The following is a 27,598-nucleotide window of genomic DNA, read 5'->3' on the forward strand; positions in this document are numbered from 1 at the left end:
CGAGTTCAGCTGTTCGGAAGTTTCTGCGATCATTGTGTAGTACCGGTGGACGAGAAAAAAACAAACTGAAATGTGAAATGTGTACCAATACGGACGTACACGTAATAGTATTTTACGTATAGAAATTCGATAACTAGAACTCGTGAGAGGTTAAATAATAATTCAAGTATCTCGTTATTTATGTGCTCTTTTCTTTAACTGGAAAAAAATGAGTCGACTTGTCGAGATTTCGCTTTACGTTTCGCTAACGCGTTGATACTAAAATCTTTCAAACTCCGTGTAACGCGAAGTATTGAAGTCGGAAAAAAACGAACCGTGGTTAACATCTGTGGTAAAACTTTTTGAATATTATCGAAGCAAATCGAACGTTAAGTTTAACATAATAACGTTTTCCCCGTATTGAAAAATGGACGGTACTAATAGCGGTGCGGTCAACGTTAAGTTGTCTGTTTGTAGAATGGATTCAGAACACGGGAGGGGGGAGGGTTAGAGTGGTACGGAGAAAACGATTTCGAAATATAAAATTAAAATCATCGACTCACCACCGTTGTACGAACAGAGCAAGGGGTCGACGTATCGACGGGGGTGTCGTTCACACTCGTTCCCGTGTAGATGATAACGATACGACACTGTTATCGTGCAAATGCGCGCGCGCTTGCCGTCACGAGCTGCTCCGCTCGTGCGCGTTGATAAAATATCCTTTTTCAGTGGTGGGGAGAAATCTCGGCCAGGGACATTGCGCAGGAATTCGTCGATGCCGCTAAACGCGATATAAAAAATAAAAATAAACGAATAAAAAAACCGGAGAAGACACACACACACATACGCGTGCACACACACACACACACACACACACACACACATACACACACGCACGTACACGCACACAGACATAGAAAGAGAAGTAAAAAATCGTTTAGTAAAACACACGCGAGTTTTAAGGTTATAAGGATACTTTGAATTATTTGTTTGTTTTTTTTTTCCCCTGTTCAACATTACACGCATACCGCGTCGATTCCGTATCGTTTCCGTGTGCGCACGGCGTGATACATTGTCCGCGTCACAAGTTTAATCGAATGCGCGAGCGCACGCGTTCATTCGCGGACATCTCGCGCGCGTTTCGTGCACACAGTATCATGTACTTACTATTATATACAGTATAGTTGTATATGATATTTTGTATTTCATTTGATAATTCCCGTTATCACATTGTTTTCTTGTTTTCACTCTCGCCCGCTCACTGTCTCTCGCACACTCTGTCTCGCTCTAGTCATTTTCTTCCTAACACTACATTTACGCGACAACGTTAGAACAACGTTCGAGTTGATATAAAATTATTCGTCGTCGGTATTTCATTTTCGGGCATTATATTTCCTTCTAGTCTGTACACTCTATTCAAACACACTTAAACACGCACACACACACACACACACACACACACACACATACACACATACGCGCGCACGCACACGCGCACGCACACATTTTTATATACATACACATTTACTGATTCTCGTACACCCGTGAACTGAACTTTGTCGATGGAAGGTGAGTCGAATGACCTACTAACAAAAAGCTTAGAGTAGCCGTAGCTGTTGTTTTGGTAGATGTAGCTGAGTGTGTCTTCGCGTACGTAGACGAGACACGTAGAAGTATATACAACGGTGTATAGACCGCGGTTGCGTTAAAAACAACCGCGATATAGACGCTTAGCAGCAGCCGTACTAGTGTACGGTCGGTGGAAATCCAAAAACGGAAAACCTAACCCAGGTCGTGGTCGTCTCGCATCCGGACCGTTTATCCGACGTACGTAGGGGGGGGGGGGGGGGCCGGTCGTGATGATGTAACAATATTTAACGCGTACAGTATCGTTGTCGTGACGTAGCGAGTAGTGCAGTAGTAGACGCGTCGCGATATGTCGTCTCCCGCAGGGTCCTTGGACTCGGGCGAATACATGTGTTACGCGTATAATACTTGCAGTTTGCGCGCGTAGGGCTTTCTTCGTTATTTTCCTCGCCTTTTCTCGCGGTTCGTATGCGCGCGCGCGCGCGCGTGTGTTTACCGAAAAAAAACTGTAAATAATAGAAACCGGGGTAAATGCCGAGTTTATTTTTGCCGATTTTCGAGAAATTGCCATCGACGTTTTATCGAAATACTGCGTGCGCGCGCCAAACGATTTTACTTTGAACACTCGTTGAACGTTGTCGTCATCCCTTATCAGCGTAACACGAACCACCACCCTTGTGGTGTGTTATTGTGCCCGGGGCGGTGGGACCGACGAAAAAATCGATACTGTTTGGCACGCGTACACGCACGTACATGTACAAATCGGAGAACACCACACACGCGCGCGCGCGCGCGCTCTCACGTCATGATATACCATGTTTTTTATTTACGCGGGGTGTACGTATCTTTTTCCGTTGACATTTTCACAATACGAATCGAACCGATCGATGCGAGTACAATAATATTACGTTCGTATTATAATACCTCGTCGATACGATTTACGTAGTAATATTGTACACGGGGATACGACGTCTTGATATCTATTATCAGTTATCGTTTGCAAATCCTGTAACGGACACAGTTTTCAACCGTGTTTCCCGGTGGCGCGACGGAAAAACGTGTACACCCCACTCTTGCCGAGCGCACGGCTAGAGCGCGTTAGCCTTATGTAAGTGACTCTTCTCGCGTGACAAAATGACGTAAAAACTACTTCTATTTGGGTAGGTCTTCAAACCAGTGCCGTAAGTACTGGATGTGCAGAGGGTGCATTGCACACAGGCTCCGAGCTTCGAACTATGTGTTACGGGGCCTCAAAAAACTTTGACGATTCGGGGCCTCGAGTGGTTTAGTTACGGGGCACTGCTTCGAACGTATAATGACGATGGGAAATATACTATTCGTCGTGGAAACCTCAAAAATCATATGAAATATGAACTTCACGTGTGTTTTTATTTTTGTTGTTCGATTTATTTAAATTATTCGATTAACGTTGTTGTGTACTTACAGGTTTACTTTCAGGATGAAAAGTAAACTTTTAAAAACCAATATTAATGTTATAAATGTCTGATGTACGCATTGAAAATATAAATAAATACGTATATAGAAATCGACGCTCCGATATTCACAGCAGTGTTTATCAACGTTTTGTTTGATGTTTATTGGGTTATGTTATAATAACATGTAATCGCACAATATTTACATTCGTTGCGTATGTAAATTATTACTACGTAACCATCTGTTATTTCCGATTCAGACAAAAATTAATTCATATATTCATTTTACTAGATAATAACTTCAAACGGAGCATTATAACGTATGCGTACAGTTTACGTATTTCTAAAATAATGAAAATTTAGGTAATTCGCGAATGTAATAATATTTTGAAATATATGAACTATTCGAATTTAACCTTTTGATAATGTACCGTCATAAAATAAGAAAACACATTTATTCACATGAAAACCAAATACATTTATGACGTGACTGCGAGTGACCATTTTCTCTCAAGTAAAAAATAGGGATACCAAATTACAGGTCCAATATTATACGATCAAGTTAGCTTGTAATTGGAAATATGTTTAATCTTAAATAGTATTTGGTAATTGTTTTTTCTTTCTGACGAAAAAAAAAAATCAACATCAAATGGAAATTAAAATACGGAATAAATAATGACAAAATACACCCCCTTAACGTTAACTGTATAATTAAATGTATTAAGACGGTATTATCTTTCTTCGTTTCAATTTCTATTCTTACAACTGATGACTGCGCGATGTGGAAACACCATTCGATTGAAACATACTACCCATAAACCATTTAATGTCGTGGAATCAATAATAATTGAATTACATTTTTATTTATCACATTTTATTACGGTATGAATATGAAATATTATTATAAACGAATTACCAAACAAGATAAGTACTCTTCGATATTGTGTCATGATGTAAAAACATTTTTTCTTACAATATTTAATTCGATTATAGCTCAAATAATATTACAAATAATTATATAATAATAAAGATCACAAATTTAATGTTAAGCTTTAAATATGAATAATGGCTTGAAAAAAATAAGATAAAAATTAAACACAAACGCCTTTGGATTCATATTAAACGCGTTTTTTCAATAGGCATTCAAAGTGGACACAATTATTATTTGAAACTCCATAGAGTCATTTTTCTCTAATTAAAACGATGATTTCACATTATAATTTTACAATTATATTTTCACATTGTATTTTCATCTGTATACTTTTTATTTTAAACTCCATGGTTTCTCTATGTTTGACAATTAAATATTATGTTATTTTATTTTATATTCTTTTTTTGTAGTTGCTTCTAAAAAATGCCATCCATGTAACTAAAAGTGCGCTAAAATCACCAATTTACTACATAAATAATTCAATTTTATCGTATTATGAAAATCTATAAAAATTATATTAAAATAAAACCTAATATTATGACACTTTATAATATCAAATTTGGAAACTCTGAATACGTGTAAGCATGATGTGATTACATCAGAAAAGTATTTGGTCAAAAATTGTCAGCAATTAATAGTGATTAATAAAAAACATACACCAATTAAAACTAACCTAGTCGTACAATTAATTTACAAATTTGTCCATTTAAATGGACAATTTTTTTAATGTAATTAAAGCGTTCTAATAAAATTTCATGTCATATAATTTGATTCCAAAAATGTAATTTAATGAAGAATCCAATTTGATTTATGACTATATTGTTTATTTATTTAAATTTTTTGTTTTAAGTTACATTCCGGTCTTTCAAGACAAATAAAGAATCAAATTATTAATAACATACAACATTTATAATTTTTAAAAAGTATCTATACACAATGTATTATAATTGTATATCTGAAGTTATTGATTTTGTCACCTCTTTATAGGGGATGTTCGATCGGAATGTTCTTCTTCTTTTTATTCAGCTTAACGGTCCTTGAAGGATCTGAGTTGCTACAATTAAACCTCTTCACCTTTCCCTGTTGAATACTAATTTAACAGACGCATTCACATCCACTAATTAAAGTTCCTCTCCACGGCAACTTTCCATCTCGTTCGTGGTCTACCCAGTGGTAGGTTTTTCTGAATCGTTGCAATTGTAACCCTTTTTAATATATCATCTTCAGCTCTCCAGATATGTCCAAACCATTCCATTCTTTTGGTTCTTATATACATTCGTATAGTTTGTTTTTCATACAATTTTGTTACAAATTTTCATTTTTTCACTCTTCGAACGTTCCTGGATCGAGATTGTACACCAGACCAAAAACTGTTTTCAAATCATTTCTTCCAAAAACCGCAAATTTTTTGTTATCATCTTTCGTCGTAATTGTAACTTTTCTAACTCCCTTGGTCATTTTTTATTTGAATTTTCTTTAAAATAGTAGAAAAATAATTCTGACTGAAAGTTATTGTAATAAAGGAATATTTAAAATGTGTTTTCGTACTTAGTATTTGATGCAAAAATAACAAATTGTATAATTTAATTGATTGATTTTTTTAAAAACATTTATCCAAGAATATTATTTTAGAGAATTAATCTAATAAACATGCCTGTATACGTTCGTTAGTTCACATAGCGTTTTAAATATCATCAATTTATAATTTTACACTTGAAAAGTTTTTTATAATTATTATAAATATTTCTTTTAAAATATTAAAATTTATACTTATAGTAATTTAATTATTTTTGACCTAAATCTTCTGTCAGATTAGATCAGAATATTTGATATATTTTAGTTGTATAATTTCTGTATGATTTATTAAACTTTGTATAAGACTTAACGATTCAAACTCAAACTAAATGTATAATAATTATTTTTGAAAAAATAAATGTAAAGATAAATCACACTTGCTCGAAAAAGTGACTTGACATTTTCAAATTTTTATATAAATAACGTATTTATGAACTTTTATTATACATGTTTTGGAAATGTCAATAACTTATGAATCTGTACATTTTACAGTATAATAGAAGAATCATGTCAAAGTTCAAGTTTTAAATGTCTATAACAAATAAACAAATGAGGATCTCGAGTTTGTAGTAATATATATAAATTCATATTATGATGATTTTTATGTATGAAATGTTCAAGTCTAGAAAATTTCATACATTTTTATTGTCCATGATTATATATAATATTTTAAAATCAATATATTTCCCACGTTGCAATGGTGGAACTTCTAAAACAATTTCACGCTATTTCTGAAGAATGCGATAATGTTTGACTTTAAAATTAATCAAACTTTAAAACCACCATTGTCCACAAACCTAAAGTGCAAAAATGTCTAATTTTTTCAAATATAGTAATAATAATAATAATAATAATAAAATATCACTTACATAGTCTTCAAATGATTTTAAATACTTAATCTACAACAGCTCAAAGGGTGAAATGTTATTAATATTAATATCGTATCCCGGTCTAATTACCTTAGGTTTGTCGGATAAAATAATGTATTGTGGTAAGATATTTTTCTGTTCGTATTATTTTATTCTATTCAGAGTCTAATATACTATAAACAGTCAATATACCTATTGAAAAAATCAGTAAATATATTGGAAAGTACATGTTTTATTTATTTACTTTAAGGCTATCTCACAAGATTTATGGGAAACACATCACTATTATTCAAGATTGCAAAATAAAACACTTTTATATTATTTGATATTATTATTATAATGATACGAGGTAAATTAAGTCCGATGTAGGAAAAAAAGGAATTTATTTTTCCAACCGAGAAAATAATTGTAAGGTAAAAAAGTAAAGTGAAAATAAATTCTCTTATGACAAAAAAACAGCAAACAAATAAAAATAAATTTTAATGGTAAAGAGAGAGCATAAAAGTCTTGAGTAGTACAGGGTAGGATCGGTGATACGAATGAATTATGGACCCATCAAATGAGGTGGATTAACGGCTTGTATGACGAGGAAATACGTTAGAAAAAACTGTACGTTTTAGTAACGTATAAAAAATACGTAACCCAATGTTAAATCCAAAACAATTTTTTTTCTTTTTTATCGTTATAAGATATCCATCCAACAAATTCGTATGTGTGTGTTTTACGGGTGACTGGATTTTATGAGGGGAAATAAATAAAATATTACCCAAAAGAGTCCGCAAAATTAAAAAAAAATAAGCCTGAATGTATGTATGATATGCAATTCAAATGTCATTAACTTAATAGCTTCATCATAGTTCATTAATCTTCTCCCAATACCGGTTTTTGGACAATTATACTAATCATATTGCGTATATTTATAAATAACATGAGAATTATTTAATACATTTAATATGCCATTCGCTTGATTAGTTTTTAATACTCCATACACTACCACACAGCACATTATAATATCGATGGAATTTTTAATTATATAGATCCTAGAATTCCATGGAAAATTATTTTCTATTGAAATTTGGTATTATTTTGTCAAGACACGTGGCTTATTTTTAATAATAATAAAATAATAAAAATACTAAGAATAATCGATTCAGAAGAGGTGTATTTGATTACCTATTATCTAATTTGAACTTAAAGGCTTAATTTCATTTCGTTTTGTTTATGCACTAACTGCTTTCCATTAGAATGCCTTAACACTTTCTATTTACATGAATATAATACACATTTATGTTAAGGTATGTTATCATGATAAAAATTTGATGAAGCACTTTTTATATAAAAAAAATTTTATATTTTATGGTTTTCTATATATGGACATTTTTACAGGTATTACAATAAATGCGTTTCCTCATTGGAAAATATATTTTAACGATATAAAACTGTTCCAAAATTTAATTTAGCTAATTAACTAATCAAAATGTACATTTAAAGACGGGTAACATTTGAAAATTGTTAAGATTATTCCAAAAAACAAAACTGAAAAAATTATATTTTCCATTTGTTAAGTTTTAAAATCTTTGAACTACAAGGTTAAGAGTAAATAGACTCTAGAATTAATCGTAGAATAATAAGCTACATTTACAGAAATATGAAATATTTTAATCATTTATGTATAAGTGTAAATGTATAAGTAAATGTATACATTTTTTACAAGAAAGGGATACTCTATTCAAATGTTATGTAATATTATATCTAAAAAAAAATGCATTTAATTTATACCTATATAATAGCTGTAACATATTTGTAAAATAAAATGTATTCCAAGTCACTCAATTTTAGGTAGCTGGAGGAATTGATGAAATTAATGATGGAATGAATGATAGGAATGGAGTGGAAGTTGAGGAGAAGGTTAGAGTCAAGAGTGATATAGCTAAAGGAAGATAAGAATGAAAAAATAAGTTGTTTAATAGGAAGAAGCGAACGACAATTAAATATAATATGGTTAAAATCGCATATTGATTCTTCGTGAGGACTGTTACAGAATGGAGAAGAAGTAATGGAAAGCTTGAAAAAATAGTGGGGAAGGAGACTGTGCCCTTTTAAGTACTTTTTTTTAATATTTTTTGTATGCTGAAAATTTGAAAAAAGTAAAATTTATTTAATTAAGCATTCCTAAATTAATTTGATTATGGATTTAAAAATAAAAATATTATTAAAGTTGAGAAAATATTGTTATTTAAATCAATATGCATTATACAGTTAATTTATAATATATTATCTTCGGTAAAATTTCATTTTTGGGTATTTAAAGAAAAAACGAATATAATAATTTTTTAATATAGCTTTAAGCTGATCTGGTAGAAAAGTTTAATTAAAAATTGCATCCTGAAAATTTTTTGAAAGTCTAAGAGTTTTTATTATTTCTACCTGAACATATTTTTTTATTTCAGTTAATTAAAAAACCAATTTTCCTGAATACGTATTATCTTAACGGACATGTTTAATAAAAAATAAACTTTCAAAACAATATAATAAAAAAAATAATGATCATAAATAAAATATGAGAACCACTAATACTTGGTGATGTTCGTTTCACACGTACCGGTACTTAAACGACCATCATCGCCAATATGACTATTTGTTTATATTATGACCGAAGGTTTTTGGGATTCTGCGGAGTAGTTATTTTATATTATATATTTTCCGTAACACTACTTTTGAAAATATCAAACATTTTTTTTTCTTAATACACTGATATTGGGTGGCAATCAACTAAAATATTCTTATACCCACGTCCACGTAAGATTGCATGAGTATATGCGTACATGTGCGTATGCATCGTGTATGTGTGCGTGTGAGTGTGTGGGTTTGCACGCGCAAACGAGTAATACTTGACCTACATATATAATATATATATATGAAAACAGTTTTAGCATTCCCATGGGACTTGTACATTGTCGAGGAACTCCTCTCCTCCGCTGGTCATAATCGCTTTTGTCAAATGCGATTTTCTGCTGAGGACAGAGTCTATAAAAAAAGTCTATAAAAATACTGAGTTGATGAATATCGTGCAGCACGCAAACTCTGTTGTCCACCCTTCGAAAAATAATAGTAATCAAAATAATAATAATAATGATAATAATATCCCTTGAGTATAGCCATATCTAGCGGCCGATGTACATTGTCCGGTTTGGTTTGTTTGTACATCGTACAAGGCATCTTAATTTTTTTCCCATCGTCGGTTTTTCGAAGTGATCTAGAGACGATTGCTGTGCCTGTTCGTATAAATAGTACTGACATCCTTTTACGACCTTTAACGATTACTAAGAAAAGCAGGGATCGATGATATAGCGGATGATGTAAGAGGCAGGAGATATGACTAGGTCATGATCGGATTTATGGCCGTCTTGTGCTAAAGGGATTAAAACAGCAAAAAAAAAAAAAAAACACTACATTTCTATTCCCTAAGTAGAGTTGCGTCACGTATTAGGGTTTTTTCTACATCCTTTTTACGGAGGTTTCACGAGCACAAAATATAATTTTTGGATAAAAAGAATTAGCAATACGCACATTTATTTTGTAAATCAGTGCAATGATTGTGGATCATCATCTTACGATACATACGTCACTAGAAGAGTCATATTTTACGTAATCATCGGAAATTATAAAGCGCACGTGCAGAATAAATAAAAATAGCTATAATTACGTGTTTTGGTTTCTCGTTCAATCAAGGGAGAAGGGACGTTAAAATTTTCATTTCAAGGTTTTTTTTTTAATGGCCGTTGTACCCGCGAAACCGGCTTAATATTGTTATCGCAATATCCTACGGCGATTTGTATAGGCAATTCAACTACATCCATGATATCGTGTTACTTTACAATATTCATATTGATTTCAGATTCACTTAAAATGTTCTTTCCCCCGAATTGATACATGTCGCTATATTGTACGAATGTCACTGCATACCATAGATACTGCAGACATTCGAAAGTTTAACAAAAGACGGTTTATTGTGTGGGCACATAGTTGGTCAATTTATCAACAATTGTCTGATCTGAAATTCATGTACTAACAACAGCCATTCATATCCATATATTTGGCATGCATTTGGTTCCAGTGATTTTACTCGTTATTTCTTGATCGATTCAATACAAAACTTTATGCTCCACTCCAATGTGCTTTAATTAAGAGTTAACAAAGAGCTTACATATATATAGGCTATTTAATAATATTAACAAAACAATATGAATTTGAATCGTATTACATAATTTAATATTTTATAGTAACGTTCCTCTTCTTCAATCTCTCCCATATTTGATGTATTTAAAATGGTTAACAATAAATGGAAATTCGATCGTAGATTCACTCTGGTACTGTCTACTATGATTCACTCTCTTTTTCTTTCTTTCTCTCCCTATGATCCTCATATATGTTCATAATGTAACTAATTACTTAAATATGTCACTCCGTACGAAGTCCTCGTCATAAACCTTCAGTAAAGATTAATCCATTTTTCTTAGGCTACAATCCTATAAAATTTCGATCAATGCATGTAAAACATTTATGTTCATGTATGTAAAACAGCTAATTCAGTCAATTCATCTCAGACAACTTTAACCATTATGCCTTGGCATTCACACTGTTTCGTGTCACCTGATAGCACTGGTTATGCATATATTCTTCCAGATCTGAAATAAAATCAACTACTAAACTATCTCTGTATGTGTCCTTTTTCATAGTGGAATACTATATTCGTACTATTCTAAAAGCATTTTCTTTTATTAACTATCTACCCTGCGATGACTACCCAATTATTTTCAACTCTCTAGTTAGTTTTCTAGCTTCTGTAGAGAACTCCTCCCTAACCAAATCTTTTGCCAGAATTTTTAAAATTCTTTCTTTTCTGTTGTCCTTCTCCTACATGACCACTACTATCACCTTTCTATGGGTTCCAGGACATATTGACTTATCTGGGAATGAACTCACCCAAACGAATAGTTCTTCCCCTCGGGTCTAATACGAGGTCTTTGCTATGTTCCTTTGTACCGTAAATTCACCCACAAACTGTGGACTATGAAATGATTAAACCCTCCAGAACCCTACGCTCTAAAATATCACAATAGCCTCGTTAATTTCCCCACAACCATGGTTTCAAAACCTAAAGACTATTAGTAGTATCGTAGTGAAATATTTCTAAATTACCTACCGAACATAAACTGTTACAGTATCATTCCTTCAAAAAGGGGTTCAAAAACTGCCTATATTGTATGCTTCCCGATAGTGGTGGGGCTCTTGTAATTTAGATAATTTACTCTTTAATTTCTACACTCTATCAATCAACAAAATATATCATAACCACTTTTTTTGATCATTCAATCTCGATTTATCGTATATCTATGCTCTTTCTTCTTACAACATCATCATTAAATATCATAAATCATATGTAAATATATCATATATAAATCATAATTATCATAAAAGTCATTTTTAATTATATCTTACAGATTCGTCTAAAAATTAAAAAGTATGAGTTTTACACTGATTCATATCTTCTAAAAATGTTTTGTATACTTTTTATTTATTTACATAAATCTTTGTAATTTATTGTAATTTTTATAATATAATTTTTATATTCTTATTAATTGAATAATAATATTAGTTTAATTTATTTAATAAAAATCTATGTTCATTTTATACAGTGCACTTAATATGTAATTTTATAAATTAAAAACTTGACTAAATTACAAAAATGTATTGAGAGCCCTTTAAATAAGTATTAAATAAAGGAATATTTCTGAGCTAATTACATTTTACATGCTACAATATACATGAATTTGATCCACTTTTAAATTTGTTTAATAGTTACAAATGTATCCTTATTTTTTGATTTTTAAAATATTAAGATAGTACCTATTAGTAGGTATATAATTTATGTCAAATCATATTGTTTAAGTTTATCCGATTGAGCAATCTATAAAGCTAACATTATAATATCATGTTATAAAATACATGATATTGAATTTATGTGGCGTTAGATTTCTTAAGTTTTTCGTTAAGTTTTCCGTAATTATATTAACAATAAAAATGATGTCGGTTGTAAACTGACATCAAAATTTAAACGCAAACTCATGAGTATATACTGGAAGATCAATAGTTAGGTTAGTTATATTGGAAAATATGAAAGATGATGACACAATATAAACAGCCATATTTAGTCTTTAAATAATACAAATTATTGTGGTTCATTCCTCTTTATATTATTAGGTAATTGACTTTTAAATTTAGCTTTATTATGTTGATATTCAACTTAAATTCTAATTACCTGTGATTATCAATTTTCATTCGAACATCATTCTATCGTGAACTATATTTTGCGCACGAAAGTTAAACGCATAATCAAAATGAATACGTTTTATTTTATAAATAACTAAAATGGTACAGAAAAAGTATAAAATTTAGGTTTACAATCCACTATAGTAATAAGATATTTGAGTGATATTGATTTAGTGTATTTAACGAATGACAGTAAAAATAATGGTATAGTAAAAAATAATACGCATAGCAATGGAAACAACAATAAAAATAATGTTTATTACTCATTCTGTACGACATGAATAAAGACGTATAGACGTAAAACAAAATATAAAATCATTCAAAGAGAAATTCTTGATTGAATTTGTATTGTGGTATAAAGTTAATGAGAATCGTTTATGAATCATGCATATTTGTTATGCTATACTTATAATAATAATTTATTTTCGAATAAATTTACTGTGATAGTAAAAACACTCGTGGTAGACCACTATTTCTTTCAAATATATTTAACAAAGAAAAACATATAGGCAACATTACATAATTTGCCTATATATTATATTTAAATATACAAATTTTCTACCAAAATAGACGTAGTAATATGTGTATTTGCACATCAAGAAAATAATGTATCTGTCCAAACGAAGCGTAGCGATTGTCATTACGTTCGAGTTACATATTTATTATAAAGACGAATATACATATATAAATATACTTATACTACATACTTATAGTATACTTACATGAAGTCCTTAATTATTAATAAAAACACGCAGTCAAAGTATATAGAATTATAAAGAAAGAATATAACAATGATTCGATTTTCGAAAAATTAAAAATAAACACGATAAGAGCGCATTTTAAGTGGCTCGAATTATTTATCATATTGCATACGCAATGAAATATTGATCAATAATCGTTCTCACCTGCTGCTATAATTATTTCAGACAGTTTACAACATATTTTATGTATTACCTACAAAGACGTAAATAAAAGAATCAACATTATTGCCTAATGCTTATGGTCAACAAAAATATTTTCGATCGATTTAAATCATTTGTATATTCATGCCACCAGGATATTATGTAAATAGACTTACTACTTGTAGGATATTTTTTGTAAATTAATAACGCGTTTCCTAGGAAATAACAATACTTTCAATTTTCTTAAGGCCAATGTTGATATAAAGGTTTGGGTTATAAAAATATTGATACGGGTATTTCGAAATCATATTAAAACTTATTTTGCATCATTATTATTATCAAATAAATAAATAAATATATATATATATATATATATAGGTAACATTAAATAATTAAAAATATATAATCACAATCACTAAACGACGATAAATAACTATTCGTGAGTATACCGCAAGCTATGGTATTACAGAATTCCAAGGTTGTAAAATCCTATAGTAGATTTATTCGTAAAACAGAATGAAAAACAAATGGTATGCTGGTAAAAAATAAACTTATTCGCCATGAGACGCCTGATTTATGTGAAACATCGAAATGTATTAGTGATTATTTTAATTAAAGTTAAAATTAAAGTAAAACCAATCTTTTAATATCTGATAAGATTTATTTATTTTTATTTAACATACGGCTTATACAATCTACAGTGATGAGTGTAATAAATACAATTGATGACATTTTGTTTTGTTTTTGATTCAGTTTTTTTTTTTTTTTTTAATATGAAAAGCAGAAATATAATACATAATTATAATTTTAAGATAAGATACTGTCGTATACGTCGATATTAATGTTTTTAGTGAGGCGTTTATATTGTACTGCCATTACCATATTACAAGTAGACAATAACGGATTCGATATATATATTTTTTTAACTGATACAAATGTTTCAGTATTTAAACGTACTTTCTCATTTTTTTCCACGTGCGTATTTTTTATTTTTAATTGGACGCTTTTTCTTTTTAAACAAAACTTTACGGTCGACATGAATTATTGTTTTATTTTCGAAATTTCTTTTCTTCGGCGGTACGATGTGAACGGGGAATCGTGTGAAATAAACACCTGTTCGCAAAACCACAAATTATATTATTTTCTTTTTTTGCTATTTAACGCGTTTAAAATAAGATAGAAAATAGATACGCATACAATTATTAAATAATACACAACGAGTAATGTATTATTATTTACGCATGTAGCATAAATAGTTACGCGTTTTAATGTAAAAAGTAAGGGTTATGGTTATAATTTTATACGAATCCATAGCAACCCTGTAGGTATCTGCACTAGAATATGTCATGTCATATATTCAATTTTCAATATCATCACTTATTTACGTACGCGACAAATTATGTTTAGAACCCGCAGTGAATAAATTCATAGACCGAACGATCCGTGTGTAAAGAACGTTCGAACGTAAAAAAAGTAAAAAGTATAAATCCGAAGTATACGTATCATTTTTCGTAACAAGTGTCCATTATCATCCAGTATTTCAAGCGGGTATCTATCGTGAATTAAGACAAATATTGTTTCTAATTGACTAACCATGTAATGGTAGTACCTGCAAAGACGACGATTTGGCACGGATATAAATCACGATTCTGGGGCAGATGAAATGTGTGCAGCGCAATGAATTATTATTATTTCCCAGCGATAATTTTTGAAACGTATATCCTTTTAAGGAAGATAACCCCATATCGTTTCTTTTTTTAATACGAATATATATTTTGAACCTCGTAGTACCGTGGTATTATGGTTTACGAGACTGTTTGCTATAGGAAACGGACAAAATATATAACGGGTTTAATTGGCTATAAATACACTATTACTTGTCTTTAGTGAATTTAAATATGGATGGGGGGAGGGTAAAGCTTGAGTTCCGGTAATTTTTTTTTCAATCAACTTTTTCATTTGACCACAGTTTACAGCTGATTTTCTTTCTTTTTATTGTGCTCGGAAATACAATTGTAATTATCCTTTTTTTTTATTATAATAATGATTAATAATTTATCATATAAGATATAACATAGTATATAATCATTTGGAGAATTAAATATTACTATAATAGGAGTTAATTATTACAATACGACAATATGGTATATCTGAGGATTATTTTAACAATAATTGTACTTATATGATATAATCATATTGTATAATCACATAGAATTATATGATATGATTTTGATATAATGAATCTAAATTTTCTAATAATAAACGGATATTAATTATAGGTCTAACTTATTTTTTTACTTATAATATATATTATAATTAACCGATTATTATTGATATATTAAAACACGTTTGAGTTTTGCAAAAACCTCTCAATTTTTGTTGAATTAAATATACAGTATCAAAACTTTTTAGATCTGAAAATAAAATTAAATCATGTTGATATTTCTTCTACTCTAGATTTAGTTCTAAAATTAAAATACAATTTTAAACGTTAAAAGTATGAATTACGGTGTAACTTATTATATTCGCGAACTACGGCAGTTAGTTCCGCGATAATATGTGTAATTTTAGGTGTCAAAACTTGAAGTTTAGCACGAGATTAAATCTATCTTATGCTCGTTGTATTGTCTTTAAAGTCTCGAGTTCTGCGCAGTGTGCATAAATGCCGATTTTGCTCGTTTATTTATTGTTTAACAACAGTGTTTGTTCGGAGATTGCTTGAAAACAGCATTTGGATTTTCGGTCATCAACATATTTTGGTTTTTTTAAGGCGAATGTAATCTTCTTACATGGTGTCCAACACCCGGTCCCACATATCCATTTTGACGTGCCGCATGGACTCCGACACGTTACACTGCTCCAGCTTCAGTTCTATTCCCAAACAAACCACCTTCGTGAGCCCATTGTTCCAAATCTATCTCACTTCGGTCATGAACATCGATCTGTTGCCGCCTGCCTTTCGCGCACCGAAATCTTCGGTGCCGAATACCGTTTCGCGGCTACGGTTAGCAGTGGCCAAAGTGGTGTTTTCTTCGCCGGACCGTTCGTCAACCGCCGTACAACAGGATAGTGCGCACACTGACTGATCACCGACCGCTGCCGAACACTTCTTGTGCATCACGCACTTGCACGCTGTCAAACACGGAAATTTCATGGAGTTTTGATCAGTCGAAAGATTAATCGCCACGAGTACGTCAAAATCAGAGCGAAGGGCTTGATGATAGTATTATATTCTTTAGAAATCTCTTTTTTTGTATCAAAATCTTATCTCTAGTCAGGAGCGTACCTAGAAAATTTTTATGGGGAGGGGGGTTCAAATTTTTTATTTTATCTATTCTCTAATTATAATTATAGTTTAACTCAATACCGAAAAATTACTGTTAATATACTATAGTATGGTTTATACATTATAGGTACGAGTATATAATCTATAAATTTTGTGTATTGAAGATAATGGGAAATTAAAATACACTATACACTATTATTTTACTATTTACTATTAAACAGTTGAGTATGTAGAAATTTCAATGAGGGTGGGTCCGGACTCGAAACCCCTCGCCTTGGGTACGCCTTTATCTCTAGTCATATATGTCTGGTTTACCGATGCATTTGACCATTTTGCGAATTTTATGCAGACATCTCTTCTTGCATAGCGATCACTTCTTCATCGAGTACGTCACCTCCTTTACTTGCTGGTGACTGCTGGTTACATCGTAGCAACGACTTGCCTCCGTATTGTTCATAGTTTCGTAATTTACTAATTACAATAAATTAAATAAATAAACAATCAGATGCACTCCAAGATGTGTTCGAAATGAATACAAGTATATTATACAAACGATTCGTAATACGAATTATAGAATGAATGATATTGCCGTGAAAAATATAGGATTGATTCTTTTACCGAGGTATCAACAACTATTTCCAATGGTAACAGTAAGAGTTAGTTGTTTTTTCGAGAATGCTTAATTACCCGGCTTCACACGATACATTCTTGGCCGTGACATAGGTTTTATTACTTTACACTATTTAAAGCCAAGTTCGGTATAACTATTGGGGGTTATAAAACAAATAAAATGAAAGTTCAAATGAATCAGTATAGTAATTTTGGTGATACCTCTGAATTACCGTATTTGCTGGTTCCAATATTTTTTTAAAATCCCTTCTTATTGCACGTTTTGTATATTGGAGAGACCACCATGTCAAATTTCAAGTTCATATAGTTTTGAGATGTAGCGATGATCAATAAGTGAGTTATACCTGACGTTGTCCGTTAAAAAAATTTTGAGTGTTCAATTCTTTTTGGGTGTTACCGTTGAACCTATACCTTCTTATTTTGTATTATTATTTTTTTATTTATTCATTTCATTGAGAAAAGTCTGACAGTTTGAGGTTCCAAATAAATGCTATTTATTAAAGTGTATGTGGATTATACAATATTTTTTGTTTTTCCTTTTGTGGTGTGTACACAATTTGACACGTGAGTAGGCCACACACAGTTATCCATGTGAGAAGCATGAATTTTCAAAATTCAGTCTATACACTTGTTTTAATTGTCCTTGTAATTTGTTAATGATCATTGAAAAAACGAGTCGCACTGGAAACTGCAAAAGTTTGAATTCCAATGGTTTATCTGTTGGAGTTATTGGGATGCGTGGTAATAGTACATGTTCACCTTTAAATTTTTCGTTTAAAATTATGACTTCGATTATGTTGTTATACAGTTTAATAATTTACGTAATTAAATTATTAAAATCAACATATTAAACAAATCAAATTTTTCCTTGATAACCAAAAATTGAAAAATGTATGCATCCAGTCCAAAACAGTGTCGACCCTTAAATATGTGATTTTCGAAAAATCCTTTCTTATTGCACGGTGAAAATATGAGAAGAACCTATATTCCAAATTTCAAGTCCGTACGTTGCGTAGTTTTTGAGATATAGCGATCAGTCAGTCAGTGGCATTTGGATTTTATATGTATAGATTACAGTTAAATATAAATATATTAATGTCTAATGGTGATTATTTGTTATGTACAGGGTATGATTTATATTTCAAGTTAGCTGTAAATTAATTTTAATAGATTATATCTTAATTGCTATGTGTGATTTAATTGAAAAAAGCTATAAACGATGAATTTGGTTTGGTTAATTTTAATATTTAAATGTTTAGTAATAATTTTTGTTCAATATAGAATTTGGTTAGTATTTTAAATACTGATGAATATGTAGTATAATTGTACAAGATACTCTTAATAATTGATTTATTCGTGAACACGTGATATGAAATCATAACATTCGTACAGTGAACACGGTAATATTTATTATAATTATGAATATATTATATTGTTGTGCGTAAACTGCACTGAATAATATATATGGCCAAGAGAGACGGCGCGGTATTTCCCGTAACAGGAATTATAAAGTAGGTACTTGGGAAAAAGGTGCCGAAGAATAAATCCCTAATTTTACACACGCACATTCAAGCTTAAATATATATGCAAGGTAGGATTTAAAAGGTGTAGTGTAATATATATATATGTACGTATATATAATATTGTTCGTGTACGTATGTATATATATATATATGAAATTAATGTATAATGAGTATAACCGTGGCTTATGTGCGTTACATATGAGAATAGGATCCCACAAATGACAAAACAAAAATATTAAAACACAAATTGAAAACTTCAACCAATCGTGCAGAAAATTAATCGGTTGAAAACGGTGATTTGAAAATCGATAAAAGGAGAAAAAGAGAATGATATGGATAGGAGCAACCCCCTCTCTTCTAAGTGTGGAAAGTTTCAATGAAGTTTCTAACGGTCACATGAAAACACAATATACGTGATGGACAAAAATAAAGTAGACCTAAAAAACGAATGTAAAATATTCATGTAATACGTTGGTTTCCGTCGAACTTCGTGTATGAATTTGACATACTATTTTTTCGATACTATGTAATATGTGTACCAAACATAGGTAGTGTAACGCATTATATAATAATAAAGCACAATATTCTAATGACACATCGTTCTAATTTCTTTATATAGTATAAAATAGATGGTGATAGTACACCAATGTTGGGAATAGATAATGCAAAATTTATCTAGATAAAGATAAAAGATAATTTCATTTTTATCTAGATAAAAAAAAAGATATTTTCAAAAAATGTTATTTTTTGGCTAATATTTCATATTTTAATAATATCTATGAAGACTCAATTATAATCATTATTATCAATAGGTACCTAGGTGTTTAATGTTTATTGTAGTAATATAGTGTACCATTAAACAGTATTTATATATAATGTACAATATGATAGTTGATCACTAAAATGTTACATAAAAAAAAAATAAAAAAAAATGAAAATTGCTCTGTACGTACTTGTCTGGAAACAAAAAAAATCATTTTAAGTTAACAATATTGTTTTCTATATAATATTAATTTGATGATTTTTATTATTCTATAAATAGTTATGACTTTACGGATTTCAAGAGTGAAGTAATGACTATTCAAAGTATGAGTTACATGTGTATACTAAAATCAAATACCTACTATACTTGGAACTTCCATGGAAAAATAAGAAATTAAGTTTAAAAGTACCAAAAATATTTTCCTGACATGAAAATACAAACAAAATATCATACCAAGAAATAATAATTACTTATTAATAAAATACGAATTATGATTATGAATACAAAATCTATATTTATCAAAGAAAGTCAGGTTATTTATAGAATTTATAATTCAAGAACGGCTGGACCGATTTTGATGATCTCTAATTTATTGGATTCGTCTCCGCACAAGAATAAAAATAACTCTAATCTTGGCAATAATACAGACAAATATTTAGATAAAATTATCTAGATATGTAAAAAATTTATCTTAGATAAGTAATTCGATAACTTAGTGTTATTTATCTAAATAAGATAAAAGATGACAAAAATTCTAACTAGATAAACGTATCTAGAGAAGTCCCAACACTGTAGTAGACCGTAAAAATAAAATATATTTACATAATATATAATATATATACTAAATAATTTAACATGCTATCATTTTGACCAGTGAGAGGGAGAGGGGCGCTATGTGTTGCCAGCCCCGTGGATTTTGGATTTTGAAGGAAAGGAGTATCGAATTTCGGGATGGGTCAGACGAATTCAAATGAATTGTGTGTTATTCATTTGCATATATTTTTTTTAGATTTTTCTAAGGGGGGGGGGGGGTCTGGAAACATGTTCGTTTAATACGGTGCACTTATTCACGAAAAAAACGATACGGAACGCGGTTCTACTACCCGAAGACTCATTTGCCCTAGCGTAATTTATAGAATCACTTATTTCGCGACGTTAATGCACTAGCGCGTATATACGTATGCATTTTTGTACTATACATACATGTGTGTGCACACGCTTAACACGCCCATTAATTCGATTAAAACGCGTCGTCGTTGTCGTATATAAAGTGAGTATGTATAAATATACGTCACGTTTACGGTATCAGTGTAGATGTGTGTGTGTGTGTGTGTGGGTCGCTTCACGAGTCGTTCAAAAACGGTTTTCGATTTGCCAACGAGTTTCGCGTGCTCGATTTCCGCCATACGTGCATATTACCTCTACAGTAGTTACGGGTGGTTCTTTTTTCCAACAAAGCACTATACAGTTGAACGGTAGATATATATTTTTAACCTAACCTAACCAGTTTAATACCATTGTTCCGGTAACCCGTGGAAATGCAAATTTTAATGTGTGCAGTATCATATCACTAGTAAAGTTTCGCAATATGCAATGTCGTAAACACGACGGAATCAACCCACATCCTGTGCACAATATATATGTTATAAGCAGTGAAACTGCTGTTTTCAGTTTTATCTTAGTCGTTCCTCAATATTGACAAATCGACTCGCACAAACCCAACCATGAACAATATAAATAGCAATAGTTAAAGAAAATAGAATTTTACACACTTATAAAGTTTTATTTAATATTCATATATATATTCGTATAAATATTGTGTTATCCCTTTATTGGATGGGGGCCGTAATAACAGCAAAGTAAACGATATTTCTTTTTTTCTGTCGCTCAGATGATCTAAATCCTCCGTAAAAGCGTACTTATATTTATAACTTAAGCTCTCTGTGACTTGTCTGCCAACCATTCGCACCTCCCTTGGGAGGAAAATTTATGATTGTGATGGAACCGAATAAAACATCGGTCCAAAACACGGATATATTGTAACGGGTGCTCGTATATCACTTATTTAAGATTCCGTGAGTGTTCCAAATTGAACTTTACACTTCACGCCTACGTTCCATGTTCTGACTCACAAACGAAATTATTATTACAAATTGTTGTGTGCAATCAACAACTATTGTCTTTCTGCAACGCGGTAAATCTCACAAATGTTAATGTTCTTTGAGTATGATATGGATGCTTTTTTTCTAACTCAATAAATTGTAAAAAAAAACTGTTAACGAATCTTTTTTACAAGCCATTTCTCAATCTGCACTTACCCACGTATTTCGGCTCAATACCATTTTTCTATTTTAATTATAAACATTTTTTAATAAACCTCAGCTATTAAACACGTAGCACTCCCAACGTTCGTATAATTTAATATAATGGAATCGGCCTCACAATAAATAACGACGGCCAATATTCAAGTTGGCGGATAACGCAGTATTCATGATAACCGAAAACCCATATTGTCGAATTCCAGCGTCACAGAGGAATGCGAGCGTTATCTAACTCCTAGGAAAGGGTAAAATGGCGGAAACCGGCGTTGACACCCATAACCCTCTTAGCATTTATCTTGCCACGAGCCAAAGCGTGAGTACATGTACATTAAATATATAGGTGTATAATAACATTATTATGTCCAACAAATTCTTCGAGAAAGAACTGAGTAATATATATATATATATGGGATGAAATAAAGAATACCATCCCGCACCCGTTTGATGTATTCACACAACTTAGGTTTAAAAACAATGATTTTTCCTGTAAACTTAACAACATTTCATAATATTTAATTAAAAAACATATTACTTTCTATAATACACGGGTATACTATATCTGATATTTTAATTTTTAACTAACGTATGAAGCAGTATGATACTCGTCCACATAATATTTGCATAACATTTTACAAGCTATTTTTAATTAATATTTTTACTCGTATTCAAATTCAGGTGAGTTTTAATTAGTTTTAATCTCAATATATTTTGTAATATAGATATAATTTCATTATTTTGTTTAAACGGTATGCTTAAAATAACGCAACTAGAAGATTTAATTAGTATAATGAAGATTTTTTTTATTGAAAAAAAATCGAGGTACATATTTTTTTCATGATAGTTTAATATTATAGAAAAATTAAATTAGAGAAACAATTTGACTGTAAAACCAATCATCAAATTCGATTTTAATTAATACTAAAATATTGCATAAAAAATTCAGTGCAATTAAATAATTTATCACTCTGTTTCTCACTTATTTACATCAATATTAAGATGTAAAACAATGCTACACATTATTAATTAATATAATGAGAAGTTTATACATAATTTTTGAATAATTTTCGTTTTCTGGTTAACCATTGCTCAAGTACACAGAGAAAAACAATCTTCGCACCAATGTCAAAAATAAAAAATAAATATATTCTCGCTGAAATTAATATACTCTTGTACATAGGTATAAAATAAACATACCAACCCACATTTCTACCCTGTAAATTTTTATGGGTGTGAGCTAATAAGCTACACTATTAGACTTTTTTCGTTCTACCGATTCAGATCTACCGCGATTCCGTCGATTCGTACGTGGAAAAAAAAATTACATGAACGTTATTTCCTTTGCCAACATTATTACACTAAAACAATTCAATATGCTTAATGCGTGTTGTCTGTATAAAGGAAAAGTGGGTTTTTTCGTGCAATATATTATATAAGTGTACAATATCTTTTTAATGCCACCATACTGCTTGTTTAGCTGGTTACATAAAGTGGCCTGGAGACTGAAGTACCCCTCAGAATACCATACAGAGCAAACTACTTTTAGATTCTGATTGAACTAAGAAACGCATACTCGTTTTACCATTAGATTTGTATTTTATTTTTTGTGCCTGTCTATACGATTTTAACAAGAAGTTTGCTTTGATAATCAAAATGAAGGATGATTTTGGATAAAAAATTTTGTCTATTTGATGATCGTTTTTCAAACTTTTCAACAGCTTTCCAAATAGTTGAAAAACAAACCAAACATAACATTTTTATGTCATTACTTTAAAAATAATAATCGTAAAAAATTTAAATTTTCACTGAAAGCAAATAATATCTTTCTCCATTTATAGTGACATTTCCCAAATGTTTTAAATTTCTTTGTGCTATTTTTAAATAATTGAAATCGCTATGTTTCATTATATATATTTTTATTTTGTAAAATATTGAAAAAAATAATTTTAATGGAAATCAAATACTAGTTTTTTCACAAGTTTTTCTTTATTTCAATCAACAAACAAAAAATGATCTAGATAATCTCTAAATATTTTTTAAGCATTAAAAATTTTATTTTAGGAAATCAGATATTTCTACAAAACTTGATAATACGCGAGTACTTTAATGATTTTTGATTAAACGATATGAGTTATTTCGTTTTCATAAAATGTTAACCTTAGGAACTGGAGAACTTAACTAGATACTTATATCAGCATTATAATATATATGTAATATTAATAATTTTAAATTATATTATCAAATTTAATAAACCAGTGGTTATACTTATTTTTGTTTTTAAGAAAAGTTGATTAAACCAATTTTACTTAGTAATAATAATAAACTTACTATTATAGTAGTTTTATGCTATATTTATATAAAAAGGTTGATCTACATGCTCCTTCGATCAAAATCTTTTCTCCAAACCATAGTTATAGATTTAAAATTTATAAGAACGGTTATTACCAATATTTGCAATCATCTATTTTTGTATAGTATCTAATTATTACATCTCGCTTTTTTTTTATATATATACATATATATATATATACTTGTATTGTTAAATACGTGACAATTTTATCTGTTGGGTAATTATTATATGTTTGCATACATTTTTATTTCATTTATGGCCTTCACCGTTCGCCTGTACTATATTATAAAATTATATTGATCGTTTGCCTTTATAGTTCAGATAACGAGCACTTGAATATCTATATAGATAACTGAACATACTGCTCTACATTTCATGGGTTTTTTTTTTTAGTCGTTAAGACCATACCAAATTTATTTTATCATTATTAAAATATTTTTAATAAAAAAAGCTATAAAAAGTATGGCACCCGTTTTTAACTATTAACTGTTTACGGTTTTCAGTAGAAGTAACACATAAATATATTACTACTATTATACTAATGAAAATTACTTGAATATTTTCAGTAAATAAATCTATATAAAGATATATCTAATAGATATTTGATGACTCTGCTTTAACTAAAAAGAAAAATTCCTATAACTATCTGATTTTCTCACTATAACTGCATTGTGCTGGGAGAAAACATTATACCAGTACATTTATTTGATCAGATTAACTTTCACTTAAAATTCAAATAGATAATTAAAATTGATCCAAAACGTTATTATATATAGTTTTTAGGTGTTATTTTGTAATAGGTTGGTGAAGCATACCTAGGCGATATTTCGTTTCCTTGCTTATGGGGTAAAAACGGTCCCGTGAATAGTAGAGGATAAAACGGTGCAAGACTATGCCCCAAAACCATATTAATTTCACGCAAAATATACACACATAGAACCCTATGGTATCATTATAATATTATTTTTTTAATATATTACTCATAATGATTTCTCTGTAATGATGTTGAGTCCAAAATCGCCGTCCAGGTCATGTACATCTGGAGAGTAAGTTATACATATTTGTAGATATAAACACTATCATACCGATACATCATTATAATTTGTAGTTTTATTCCATATGACCTTCAAAGAATAAACTAAACTTAAAAATATAAACTCTGACAAAAATGTATACAGTATATGAAGTATAATTAATATTAATCTCTCAAAGATTTCTCAAAATCTTTCGTTACGCAACAGGAATTAAGAACACAAAGACATACCCCAACACGGAAATACATGTCATTTGAAAATTTTGTGTGACACGAAAACATAAATTTCATAGCCAATACACAGTTTTATGAGTGCAAAAATCGATTTTAATTAAACATTCCTCACGTTTGACGATACATTGCGTGAACATATACATATTATAAACCTTAATTTGTACGTTTAAGTTTTGAACATTCACATGTATTGGATCATATGTATTTATAGATGTAATAGACTTTCCAATTACTATCTGTAAAATGTATTAAACGGGAACGCACTTATAATAATATCGTACAACAAAGGTGATTTGATGGTGGTGAAGTAGCGTTGAAATTAAACGAATGCGAATGGTAAAATGTATGTACGAACGGAAAAGTAAAGAAAAGAACGCGGGGATCGAACAAACTACCTAGTTCAACACAAAAGCTGTCACCTCCATTGCACGAATCGTTCATATACATCCACACACACCCACCCACACACACACACACACACACACACACACACAAACCCACACACTCTTACAAACACTGTTGATCGTTCGTAGTCACCCCTCATTGCTGTAGACGCTACTATATAACAACCAAGGCCGTGTTAAAGAGGGGCAAAGGGAGAAATTGACTCTGGGTGCTGTAGTTTTGTAAAATTAAGGGGTCACACTTATCTGCACTTAATATGCTACCTGTGCCCAGTAGCCCCGAAGAAAAAATTTTACCCCGGGGCGCTGAAATGTTTGACACGGCTTTGATATCAACTATATAGCGACGCATGAAAAATTCGTGAAGGGAAAGAAAGTGGAACTCGAGGGCGGATATACAATTTATGTGTACAGAGCGATTCTTAAAAAAGTGTATCGACCTCCCCCTGTTTCAAAGGGTCAATATTATTCGTGTCACAAATTTCTTTCGCCATCGTCTATAACCCACGTCAAATATTCAAACGCCTTCGATTTCCTTTTTACTTCATAAGTTATTTGGAATATATTAACAGTGATACAACATAGTACAGTCTTTGATACTCCTAGACTCCGTTTATCGCTTATATACAATGTGCGTTTTAACTTTTAACTTTTTTCGGGCATTTGAACTATACAACTCATATAAACGTCAATGTATAAATATTTGAAATATTTCGAAATCGGAATGAGACTCGATCGCACTTATATGTTTAGACGTTGTGCTTGGGAAAATTACAATCGAATCCCGTTCCCGAAATGGTTGGATCACTCTGTTTAAGCACAATAGCGGCTACATCAGACGTGTACATAATGGTTATAAAACTATATTTTCGAATACATGGATTTTTGTAACTATAACGTGATTTTGTTTTTATAATGGGTGCTACATTTTTTTTTTTTTTTACGAATGATCATTGGTTCATTTTCCTGAAACTTACGATGGAACATAATCAACATTTAGGTCATTAATTTTAAATTTATTAAAATTTAAATTTGCGTATCGAAAGTTTTTAATAATTATTTGTGCACGGTTCCATCGTTTTATATAATAAATATACTCTGATAAGCGTTTACATTAGATTTCTGCAATAATCTGGAAACACAGCAGCGAAAAGCGGTCGAATAAATCGAGATCGTATTTATCGTGAGCGAATCAAAATGTTGTTGTATAGAACGGACAAACAATGCCAACGGGGATCTGTACGACTGAACGTGCAAAAAAAAAAAAAAAACAACGTTCTTCTGTTCGAAAAACAAAATTCGTTATTGCATACGCATACGCCTTGACTGGGAATGTCTACCGCTAATGATCCTACGTGTCGGAGAGTAGTCTTACGGTTGAACACGTTTCACGATCGAGCGAAACGTATAACCGAAGCGGAAAAAAAAAAAAAAAAACCGATGAGCGC

The 27,598-nt window shown here is 30.6% G+C and overlaps 1 protein-coding gene across 1 annotated transcript in view; it reads left to right on the forward strand.

The window, feature by feature from the left end:
• Positions 1-1,135: 1,135 nt before the first annotated feature.
• LOC112685169 overlaps positions 1,136-27,598 on the forward strand; it is a 68,273-nt gene continuing 41,810 nt past the window's right edge. The window contains exon 1 of the mRNA XM_025556963.1: positions 1,136-1,548. The gene's annotated coding sequence lies outside the window, so the exon portion shown is untranslated. The remainder of the gene's footprint in view (positions 1,549-27,598) is intronic.

The sequence above is a fragment of the Sipha flava genome, unplaced genomic scaffold, assembly GCF_003268045.1.
Source record: "Sipha flava isolate LNK unplaced genomic scaffold, YSA_version1 268_pilon_pilon, whole genome shotgun sequence".
Classification (NCBI taxonomy): domain Eukaryota; kingdom Metazoa; phylum Arthropoda; class Insecta; order Hemiptera; family Aphididae; genus Sipha; species Sipha flava.